The 12500-nt window shown below is 32.0% G+C and overlaps 1 protein-coding gene across 1 annotated transcript in view; it reads left to right on the top strand.

Annotated features, from left to right (window-relative positions):
* The first annotated feature begins 11100 nt into the window (after positions 1-11100).
* LOC137638069 (uncharacterized) overlaps positions 11101-12500 on the top strand; it is a 25678-nt gene continuing 24278 nt past the window's right edge. The window contains exon 1 of the mRNA XM_068370163.1: positions 11101-11278. The gene's annotated coding sequence lies outside the window, so the exon portion shown is untranslated. The remainder of the gene's footprint in view (positions 11279-12500) is intronic.

Genomic DNA, 12500 nt, shown 5'->3' with positions numbered 1-12500 from the left:
TTGTTATATACATATACAACGCTTTTTTGTGTAGAACACACCATATGATAGAGCCATCCAAAAGTAAACAAGTGAATATTGCTATTTCTGTTTGAATTTTATTATGAGGTATAAGACATTGGGAACCTTTATTTTCCCCTATTCTTCTCTCTCTCTCTCTCTCTCTCTCTCTCTCTCTCTCTCTCTCTCTCTCTCTGTCGCTTTCCAGATTGATTGAAAAAGACAATATCAACAGTAAATTTTATCATTATTGTAAGTAGTAGTAGTAGTAGTAGTAGTAGTAGTAGTAGTAGTAATGGTAGTTTTAAAAGCATGCTTAGCATTAGTAATAGATGTTTCTCTTAAGTAAAGATCATGTTTAATTTCTATCCAAAACCTATCATCAACAGTAACAAAACCAACAACAGCAATAATAATAGCAGCAACGACAACAACAACAATAATAATAATAATAATAATGATAATAATAATAATAATGATAATAATAATAATAATAATAATAATAATAATAATAATAATAATAATATAATGAAATCCCATATGTAATCTTGATAACAAATTCATCAGCTTTTATTGATATAATTTCTTCGTGATTACGGGATCAAATAATTACCTTTATTCCTAAATGATCTAAGAACGGCTTTTTGTGACTAGTTTCCTCTCTACGGATATTTTATTTATATTTCCCTACATCAACATATTTTCTCTTTTTAAGATGTTGTATTATCTTCACAGGAATCTCGTCTAGTCCAAGATCAATATTGTGAAATTTTAGCTTATGATGCTGTATCGTTTAGCAAATTATTTCTTGATATAAAAAAAAATATGGTGTTTTTTTCTTTAAGTTTTTTTCATTTCTTTCTTTCATCTATTTAATTTTTAACTCTCTCTCTCTCTCTCTCTCTCTCTCTCTCTCTCTCTCTCTCTCTCTTTTAAAGGTTTAAACATTTATCATTATCTTAATGTACAGTAGATTTTATAAGATAATCTTAAATTTTATTCCTTTCTTAATGTAGAGGCTGATGGAACGTACTACACAGCACCCTTACCTAGCTCAGATTCGAAGAACTCAAGCAGGAAACAGTAGAACGAAGGAAAAGAGTAGGTCCACAGATATGTTCCTCAAAGGATGGAGAGTAATGAAATTCAGGAAATTGAAGTCCTAAGCTGGGAGGATTATTCCCGATATTCTTAAAAGGTAATGTTCTATAAATCGTAAACTAATCTCTAACCCTAAAATTAAGACTGGATGTGGGTTCGAATCCTTTAAAAGGAAGTAAAGTGTTACATCGTATGTATCTCATCTGGATCCAAATGCTTGGGATTTTAGGTGTTACAGTAGTTGTCGTTCTTATTGTCAGTAATCATTATGTTGATGATAATTATCGTTTTGGTAATAGTAGTGGAATTATATACGAATACTAATTTAACTGCTATTAGTAATAATATTATATTTTTACTGATTATAGAACGTTTGGAATCCTGTATCCGTTGTTTTCTTTGTAGGATGAAAGCCTCGAAATACGTTTTTTTTATAAATGATTCCCATATATTAGAGGAAAACAAATCAAAATATTACACTTGCTTAATGTAACACATCATAACGAAACTAGGAAAATTAAGTTGCATGACTTATATCTAAAATGATTTTAACTTTAATGATTTTTTTATTTTCATAACTGAATTTACCGAATTTAATTATGAATATGAAAAATAATCAAAGTAAAAATAATTTGAAATACAAGACACCTGACATCACTTACGGTGTGGTGTCACGTGTCTTTTGTTTGACCTCGTCATATTGCGTATTGCGTCATTTCCTGTTGGTAATGAATCATAATAACATGAAGATTAATTACAGATAACTGAACTTATACAAATGAATACAATGATAGAGATAGATTAGAAAGAGAAAAAAAAACTACTTCAGATTTCCAATGACGTTATGGCCATGAGACCTTTTATCTATACGAATTTCGATTACTTCAAATTGAAATCATTGTTAACAATTGTTTAGAACTAATCTCTCTCTCTCTCTCTCTCTCTCTCTCTCTCTCTCTCTCTCATATTATTATTATTATTATTATTATTATTATTATTTAAAATTTTATTGTTGTTTTTATTAATTTGATTATTATTAATATCATTATTTTAATAATTTTCATTATCATTATCTTATTTATTTTCATTAATATTATTCTAGTAATCTAACCATTGTTATAATTCTGATTATTATTATTATTATTATTATTATTATTATTATTATTATCATTATTATTATTATTATTATTATTATTATTATTATTGCTATTATATTGATTATTTTAAATGTAATGATAACTACTTTAATTATTATTATTTTAGTTATCTCTCTCTCTCTCTCTCTCTCTCTCTCTCTCTCTCTCTCTCTCTCTCACACACACATGCACGAATACTGCTGGAATTACCTCTGACGTTGCCCTTCGAAGCCCTGTTAAGCATTTAACTCCGACGCTCTGTTACGTCCTTCGGCAAACAATGAATTGCTCGCCCTTTCTCCACTAATTAGTTCCGTCTTCTTGACTTATTTTGAACTCGGCGAAACTTAAGAAATCTTTTATAAGTATTCGTCCATTCTTTTATAAGTAATTCTTTTATCTTTATAAGCATTCTTTTATTTTTTTAAGTATTCTTTTATTTTTATAAGTATTCTTGGAAGGTTCTTTTTAAAAATGTTGAGAATAGATCTTGGTTCTCTTTATTTTTAATTTGGTTTATTGCCTTATTGGGTATGAGAGAGAGAGAGAGAGAGAGAGAGAGAGAGAGAGAGAGAGAGAGAGAGAGAGTTAAAATAATAATAATGATAATCAAAATAATTAAAATAACGGTAAAAATAATCAAAATATTTAATTAATAATGATTAAAATAACTAAAATAATGACATTATTAAGATAATAATAATCATCATCATCATGAAAATAATAATAATAATAATAATAATAATAATAATAATAATAATAATAATAATAATAATAATAATAATAATAATAATAATAACGGGGGGAGACGTGTTGGATATGCATTGATTCTGCACAGATATTGCAAATGGTATATGGACTCAATTTCATAAGCTAAAGTAATAATAATAATACTCTCTCTCTCTCTCTCTCTCTCTCTCTCTCTCTCTCTCTCTCTCAATGGGGTCTTGACGTAATTTCTTGAATTTAGTTAACAGTTGAATTAACCTGCGTTCGATCCCTCAATTGAACAAGGAGTGAAGCTATGGGCAGATTCTTTAAGAAATTAATGTAGTTTTAATGAATTATACCTGACTGTTAGCCGACTGGGGTGGGGCATTTCTGATGCGAAGGGCGAAAAAGATAAATAATAAAATGCTGTGAAAAAAATCATTATAATATAATAATAGGATATAATTATTCAGTAGTAAATTTAAAAATTTATAAATTCTAAAAGTTACACGTAGTTAATGATACAAAAAGTAAAAATGACGGTGGATGACGTACAGATCTCAGAAATTAATAAATATCATATGTGATCTAAAAAAATAAACATTAAGAAATTAACTAATTTTGGGGACCTTTGGGTAAAATAACAAAGAATATTGAAAGTTCTTGTATACTCCTTTTGTCTTACTGATCACTCGGAAACCAACTAACTTAATATAAAGAATATTAAGGTATCGTGTATATATATATATATATATATATATATATAGATAGATCGATAGATAGATAGGAACTAAGAAGTTAATATATATTCGATAACGTCAATTGTTTTAAGACAGCAAAATTTTTTATGAAATTATCAGTGTATTGAATGAATGTAATCAGAAAAAGGAGGATGTTCAGAGAGAACCATTTACTTGACTATACGAGTACTGGACCCATTTATAAGATATATATATATATATATATATATATATGTATGTATGTATGTATGTGTGTGTGCGTGTGTGTAGGTGTGTAGGTGTATATGTGTGTGTTAAAGGTAACCCTGCAGTAATGATTTGAATTGGCTAAGCAGGTTGTTGGTCCATTATAGTGGGGTGAGGATACAGTGAAAAGATATATACATCTAGTTTGCTCATTCTCAATTTACATCTGAGAGTAAATGGTTAAGACTTGGGACAACACTCATTGAGTATTTAACAGTATAGTAAATTATGCGTAGGGAATTGATTCCACTTAGAGAAAAAAATCTGTTTAATTTTGATGTTCTTTTATATTCTTAAAGAGACATCATACAAAAATTAGAAACTAGACATGAAAAAACATAGGTCTTTAAGATATAAGAAAATATATCTGAAAAAATATAACCAATTTCAGTGAATATTTTCTGCAGTCTCGTAAAATGACACTTGAAATGAAATCATAAAAAAAAGAGAGAAACATATAATGTTGAAATAAATAGGAAAGAAAATAATGCAAAAATAACTTCACTTGTGAAACTCAGACGGTCATAATGTTTTTTACTTACATACCATCAGTCATTATTCATTTTTAGATTTTTGAAAGAAAATGATTACGTGCTTAGCGTGAACTACATCCGTATTCTCTATTGTCAAGAATCTTGAACTGTTAGTGTATATTTTTTTTCTCAGTGTTACCCGAGACGAACTTTTGGCCACAAAATTAGTTTGGTCTCACCTTCAAAGGATCGTAAATTTCTTTCATCATTATATCATATATATATATATATATATATATATGTATATATATACGTATATATATATATATGTATGTATATATATATATATATATATATTTATATATATATATATATATATATTTATATATATATATATATATATATACATATATATATATATATATATATATATTCATTCATATATAAGAATACACACACACACGCACACACACACACACACACACATATATATATATATATATGTGTGTGTGTGTGTGTGTGTGTGTGTGTAGAAATCACGAAAGCTGACACGTGATGAATATAAAATGTATTATAGACACGAAAGGAAAAATGAAAAAGACTTGATTGGAGTTAGTACTTTCATCCACTCAGGACATTATCAAACTCAGCAATGAGAATACATATACAAAGACATCGTATTTATACAGGAGAAGGGGATCCAACAGCTGTCAGTTTCTTAATAATTCCGGAGAAGTCAGATTTTAGATAAAAGGATAATACTGGATTAACGGAAAACAGACCTGGGCTTAGATTCAAATTTGCACCTTGAGTACAGTAGATTAAAAAGGATTCAACAATATTCCTTTGGAAATAGTCATTTACATGGATTACTTTTTCTGTCTTTGACCAACCAATTCTGTGACTTGGCCAAACATCAAAAAGTATACCAGTCAGATTAAAACAACATCAGGTGGCCGTCTCCAGGGGTTCTCTTAATAATGCCTTGGCCTCCCACTGGTTAGGGTCAAGTCACAGAATTGGTTGGTCAAAGACGGAAAAAGTAATCCATGTAAATGACTATTTCCAAAGGAATATTGTTGAATCATTTTTAATCTACTGTACTCAAGGTAGAAATTTGAATCTAAGCCCAGGTCTGTTTTCCGTTAATCCAGTATTATCCTTTTATCTAAAATCTGACTTCTCCGGAATTATTAAGAAACTGACAGCTGTTGGATCCCCTTCTCCTGTATAAATACGATGTCTTTGTATATGTACTCTCATTGCTGAGTTTGATAATGTCCTGAGTGGATGAAAGTACTAACTCCAATCAAGTCTTTTTCATTTTTCCTTTTGTGGGTACACTCAGGCACACTATTCTATCTTATTTTTTTTTCTTCCTCTTGTTTTTTTGAAATGGTGTGTTGGGCAGGCTTAATAGAAGGGCCATGGATGCCTGGTGGTTTATCAAGAGGTTGTCTTTTCCTTTTTCTGATTCTTTTTCTTCTCAAAACCATCCTTACTGTCCTCCCTTCAGTTGAAGTGGCTATCCTGGAGGGTATTTAGCCTTGCATGGTGTATCGGCTCCTCCATGTTGACCAGTTTTTCCGACTTTTTACTATAGTCTATGGGTATCATCAATCACTTTGTTTATAATTCTGTACGTATTGTTTTTGTTATAATTCTTGTTAATCTAGTTTTTAAGTATGATGTCTCTTTTTTATTTCTATTAATTCTTATGCTGTCTGGAGACATTGAGCGAAATCCGGGACCAGTACGTCCTAGATTTCGTCAATGTCGTCTTCTGTATTGCAATATTCGTGGTCTTCATGCAAATATCCAAGACCTTACAGTTGCGTCCAGACAGTATGATATTCTTTTGTGCTCAGAAACTTTGGTTTCTAATATGAGGCACTCATCTGAGCTCCTTATAACTGGTTTTAAAAAGCCAATAATGTTGAAACGTGATGCCATCCCTAGGGCCAGGGGAATGGCGGTGTATATTAGGACAGAGTACCCTGCTTCTCATAAGCCCTGCTATCAATGTGGATGTCATGAGATTCAGGTAATAAAAGTTTGTGGCAGGCATAACAACTTTTATTTATGTTCGATCTACCGGAATCCAGACATGGATGATTCTATCTTCGATTGTCTTCTTACCGTTATGGCTAAGATACAAGAAGATGATAGAAAGGCTTCTTTTGTCTTTGTTGGTGATTTTAATGCTCACCATAGGGAGTGGTTAAGTTCTATCTCTCCTGCCGATCGCCATGGCTTAAGAGCTTTAGACTTTGCCTTTGAATCAGGCTGTGAGCAAATCATAAATGAAGCTACTCACAGGTCTGGTAATTGCTTGGACCTTGTATACACTGACTCCCCTGGCGTTATAACTGGTAAGGTTGGTTCTCCAGTCGGGACATCTGATCATGCCTTGATTTCATTATTAGTGAAGACTGAGCAGCCTGTCCCTGATATATCATATTCTTGTAAAATTTATATGAAATCCCAAGCAGACTGGAATGGGATTTTACATGATCTTTTGTGCTTGATTTGGTCACAATTATATAATAGTGTAGATCCTGTTGTCCCTTTGAATGAGAATCTAGTCAACATAATTGATAGGCGTATCCCTTCTCGTGTGCTAAGGTACCGAGTGAAGGACAAACCGTGGTTCAATGATGATTGTAGACGTGCTTTTTTGGAGAAGCAGGAGGCCTATCAACTTTGGAAGGGTAACAGATCAGATTTGACCTGGAACAACTATACTCAGCTTCGAGCTTTTGCTCAGAGAGTTTATGCCTCAACTGAAAAGGAGTACAATTTAACCATAAAAGAAACACTTTCTGGTACAACTCAGGAACATAAATGGTGGTCTACCCTTAAATCTGCACTCTTTGGTGTAGATGCAACAGTTCCTCCTTTACTTAAACCAGATGGCTCAGTCACTCACTGTCCAAAGACAGCAGATTTCTTAGCTCCAAAGTTATCTGTTATTTTGCGCAAGTTAGCAAGAAGATGAGCTTTTAGCACTAGTTGGAGAATTGGTAATGTTACTCCTCTATGTAAATGTGTTTGTGGTAGCTCAAGTCCCACTGATTACCGCCCAATTTCCATAACTCCCATATTATCTAAAGTTTTTGAATGTCTTCTGGCAAAACGTCTTAATAGGTTTGCTGAAGGTAATCATCTACTCCCTAGTTTGCAATTTGGTTTTCGTAAAGGCCTTGGAGCATGTGATGCCCTTCTTACAATCTCCAATGCTGTACAGAAATTCCTTGATTGTGGTCGGGAAGTTCGTATGATTGGCCTTGATTTTAGTGCTGCCTTTGACCGTGTTAATCATGAGGCCCTTGTTTTCAAACTGAAACAGTTGGGAGTGGGTAGGTCGTTTCTTAGCATTATTACTGATTTTTTAAGTAATAGATCTCAAAGAGTTGTTGTTGATGGGCACCATAGTAATTATAGGAATGTGATATCCGGTGTTCCACAGGGTAGTGTTCTTGGCCCATTACTTTTCATACTCTATACACATGACATGTGGTTTGGCCTAGAAAACAAGCTTGTTGCATATGCAGATGATGCTACTCTCTTTACATCAATTCCTTCCCCTGAATGTAGATCTAGGGTTGGTGAATCCCTTAATAGAGATTTAGCTAGAATTAGTGCATGGTGCAAATTATGGGGTATGAAGTTGAATCCTAACAAAACTCAAAGTATGATTGTAAGTAGGTCAAGGACGGTGGTTCCTCAACATCCGGATCTCAGTATTGATAATGTTTCTTTAAATATGTATGACTCTTTCAAAATTTTAGGTGTGATTCTCGACAGTAAATTTACTTTTGAGAAACATATAAGGTCTGTGTCTTCTTCAATTTCACAAAAAATAGGCTTATTGAGAAAGTCTTTCAAGATTTTCGGTGATCAATCTATTCTGAAGAAGTGTTTTAATTCTTTCATTCTACCTTGTTTTGAGTATTGTTCTCCTGTCTGGTCTTCAGCTGCTGATTCTCATCTTAATTTGTTGGACAGAAACTTACGGTCTATTAAATTTCTTATTCCTGATCTAGATATTAATCTCTGGCACCGTCGTTCAATTAGTTCATTATGTATGTTGCATAAGATTTTTCACAACTCTGACCATCCTTTACATTCAGATCTCCCTGGACAATTCTATCCTGTTCGTAATACTAGGCAGGCAGTTAATTCTAATAGCCAGGCCTTCTCCATCACGAGGCTCAATACTACGCAGTACTCTAGAAGTTTTATTCCATCTGTGACCAAGTTGTGGAATGATCTTCCTAATCGGGTGGTTGAATCAGTAGAACTTCAAAAGTTCAAAGTTGGAGCAAATGCTTTTTTGTTGACCAGGCGGACATAGTCTTTTTGTAGTTTATTTATGACATATTTGTTTTTGATGTTGTTGATAGTTTATTATTTGACATGTCTGTTTTGACGTTGTTTCTTATTTTAGAATGATTTATTGTTAATTTGTTCTCTTCATTTATTTATTTCCTTATTTCCTTTCCTCACTAGGCTATTTTTCCCTGTTGGAGCCCCTGGGCTTATAGCATCTTGCTTTCCCAACTAGGGTTGTAGCTTGGATAGTAATGATAATAATAATAATAATAATATATATATACATATATATATATATATATATATATATTCATTCATATATAAGAATACACCACACACACACACACACACACACATATATATATATATATATATACCCGTATTTCCCGTCTCATAAGACGCACCTTTTTTCAAGAAAAATGCCCCCCAAAATCACCCTGCGTCTTAACACTCAGGAAAAAGTTGTATAAGAGTTTAACACCCCTCAAACACCCAACTATTGACATACAAACACTCAAACTGACGAGATAGAATATAAAACTACAATATCATTCATATGTAATAAATTCATTTATTTTTATATTCCACTTCCTTTAATGAAGTACAATAGCACATTTTTTTTCTTTTTGGTAATCAGCTGATGACTGGCTAACCCCCTTCTACAAGCAAACATGCTAACTAATGGTCTCATAACAGACGACGCTATGACATAGTTGTTTATGCAGTATTTATCAATTTTATCATTATTGTTGATATTTTGTAACAAAGCAATATATCAATAATGACTTTGTTTCCTGAGTTACGAAATAATACAAACAAACAGTTGCTGAATACGACCTTCGAAAAAAACTTCTGTTTGTTGATTGCAGTATTACCAATTTGCAGAAAAAGTAACTACACCGAAAATCACATAAACAGTAGCAAAATTATTCCACCTGAAAGAATATCTAGATTTTTTTAGTCAATAATTACATTTTGTGTGAAAATTTATAGGCTATATGAGAAATTTTGGAAATATTACTAGAATTTTACCTCTTTAACAAAGTTTTATGAACCTTTGGCAGCGATGCTTTCATGTAAACAACACTTGAAACACCAAACACTCTGACTAAACGTGTAGTTGTGGTGGAAACTACGACTGATTTAGTGGTTTCTTATATGAATATGTAATAAAATTGGGATAATCGGCATATAGCTAATTAATATTAACTTAACCATTTCATAATTCACCCAAAATAAGAAAAGTTACTGTGCCAGACAATAATCTCGCTAGAGTCCATGACTAAGAGGTTTTTAAAATCCTCATTTTTTTTTTTCTAAAACTGCCTCGCTAATTTAAGGGTGCGTCTTACCACTTGTAGCGTCTTATCACACGGGAAATACGGTATATATATATATATATATATATATGTGTGTGTGTGTGTGTGTGTGTCTGTGTCTGTGTCTGTGCGTGTGTATAAATGAATGTGTTTATTTATAAATAAGCTTACTTACATACTGTAAGTCTATAAATAATGGTGCTGGAAAATAAAACCGACGTAATATTACATATTTACTCGAATATACTCTACATCACAAACTCCCCTGCCCTTAAAATAAACATAAGTAGTAAACTCTACTATAGATGTACTTCTCGTAATGACTTTCCAAACCCTTAACAGAAAAATAAATAGAATTAGTAAACATATTCCATATTTTCCTCTTTACGTATCTATTAATCATAGGGTTTACATTTATTTGTTTACCTTTCTCGAAGTCCATACAAAATACTAACCCGTTAATGAAGGCCAATGTAGCAAGCTGGTTTCTTCCAGGTGTTTGATGAATGAGTAGATTTTTAGCTGAAAAGTACTTTTGGGAAATGTCATTTAAGTCGTTTGCTAATATTGATTCATTCTGTGTTTGTTTGTTTTGCTGTAACACTCATTAAACCCTAGGATCGGGATCCCTTTCGTGACTTAGTGGTCATCATTTCATCTGATGATGATGATAATAATAATAATAATAATAATAATAATAATAATAAAAATAATAATAATAATAATAATAATAATAATAATAATAATAATAATAATAATAATAATAATAATAATAATAAAGGAGAAGTTTAGAATAGAATCATGCAAAGAATCTGTTATGAAGTAGTACTTATAATATATATATATATATATATATATATATATTTGTATATTATGTATATATATATATATATATATATATATGTATGTTTTATTACTAAGAAGTATTTCAGTTCCAGTTCTATTATTGAGAAACAATACTACTATTTTTAGTTATAAAATATTTTCTGTTGGTGGACTTCCTAGTTTGGCGGGCATTCGGCTGGTGGCTGTTGTCGGTGTTGCCTATTCTTTTAACCCTGGGTGTTGCGAGCCATAACATATACAGAGATAAGGAACTCTGCTGTGTGATGGTGGTTTCATCTATTCCTACCTCAAAATCTCATCTTATTCCCAACTAACATTATCCTTTCCAACCCAGTGCCATGTCTCGTTATTTGTGCTACTATAAGATACAGGTAAGCTGTGAGATATTTTACTATGTATCAAGTATAGAACACGCGTTGGTTCCTAAGCTGTTATCCTATGTTATGCGTTAATGCTAGTGTTCTAATTATCCATTGTTCGGTTGTTGTTATCGTATTAGCAGCAGTCTAGTTACTTAACCTATGCAGGATCTTATGTACCCTAGCCTTGTTTACTACTAATCCTAAGGGCTAAGGCCACTATAGGCTCCAAGTTTTTTTTGTACATAAGTTAAATACTCATTAAATACTTTTCTTTTTAGAGAAACTGACGTTTTACATTTTAAAATATTGTTTTGTTTACCAAATGATCTCCATCCTATGTTTATCCTTCTTTTAATTTCGGCCTCATGTCCTGGGGAAACACTTACCTTGCGTCCAAAGTATGTATAATCATTAACAATCTTTAGAGGTTTGTGTATAACCCGTATTTGGTGTGTCTGCATTTTCATTGAACATTATCTTAGTTTTTACTCATATACATTTTTAGTCCTACATTTCTGCTTCCTCAACTCAGATCTTCTATCATCTCTTGTAATTCCTCCCATGATTCATTAAACACAACTATGTGATCTGCAAATTTTATATTGTTAAGATATTCCACATTAATATTATATGCATATATAGGCGACATAATATACTGTGTATATATATATATATATATATATATATAAATCTATATATGAATATATATACATATGTGTGTATATATATATATATATATATGTATGAATCAGATTTTTACAGTTAGGCAGATATGCGAGAAATATTTAGCAAAAGGTAAGGAGGTGTATGTTGCGTTTATGGATCTGGAGAAAGCATATGATAGAGTTGATAGGGAAGCAATGTGGAATGTGATGGGGTTATATGAAGTTGGTGGAAGGTTGTTGCAAGCAGTGAAAAGTTTCTACAAAGGTAGTAAAGCATGTGTTAGAATAGGAAATGAAGTGAGCGATTGGTTTCCGGTGAGAGTGGGGCTGAGACAGGGATGTGTGATGTCGCCGTGGTTGTTTAACTTGTATGTTGATGGAGTGGTGAGAGATGTGAATGCTCGAGTGCTTGGACGAGGATTAAAATTGGTAGGCGAGAATGATCATGAATGGGAGGTAAATCAGTTGTTGTTTGCGGATGATACTGTACTGGTAGCAGACACAGAAGAGAAGCTTGACCGACTAGTGACAGAATTTGGAAGAGTGTGTGAGAGAAGGAAGTTGAG

The sequence above is a fragment of the Palaemon carinicauda genome, chromosome 3 (genome assembly GCF_036898095.1).
Source record: "Palaemon carinicauda isolate YSFRI2023 chromosome 3, ASM3689809v2, whole genome shotgun sequence".
In the NCBI taxonomy this organism is placed as follows: domain Eukaryota; kingdom Metazoa; phylum Arthropoda; class Malacostraca; order Decapoda; family Palaemonidae; genus Palaemon; species Palaemon carinicauda.
This window is presented reverse-complemented; position numbering and strand designations above follow the sequence as displayed.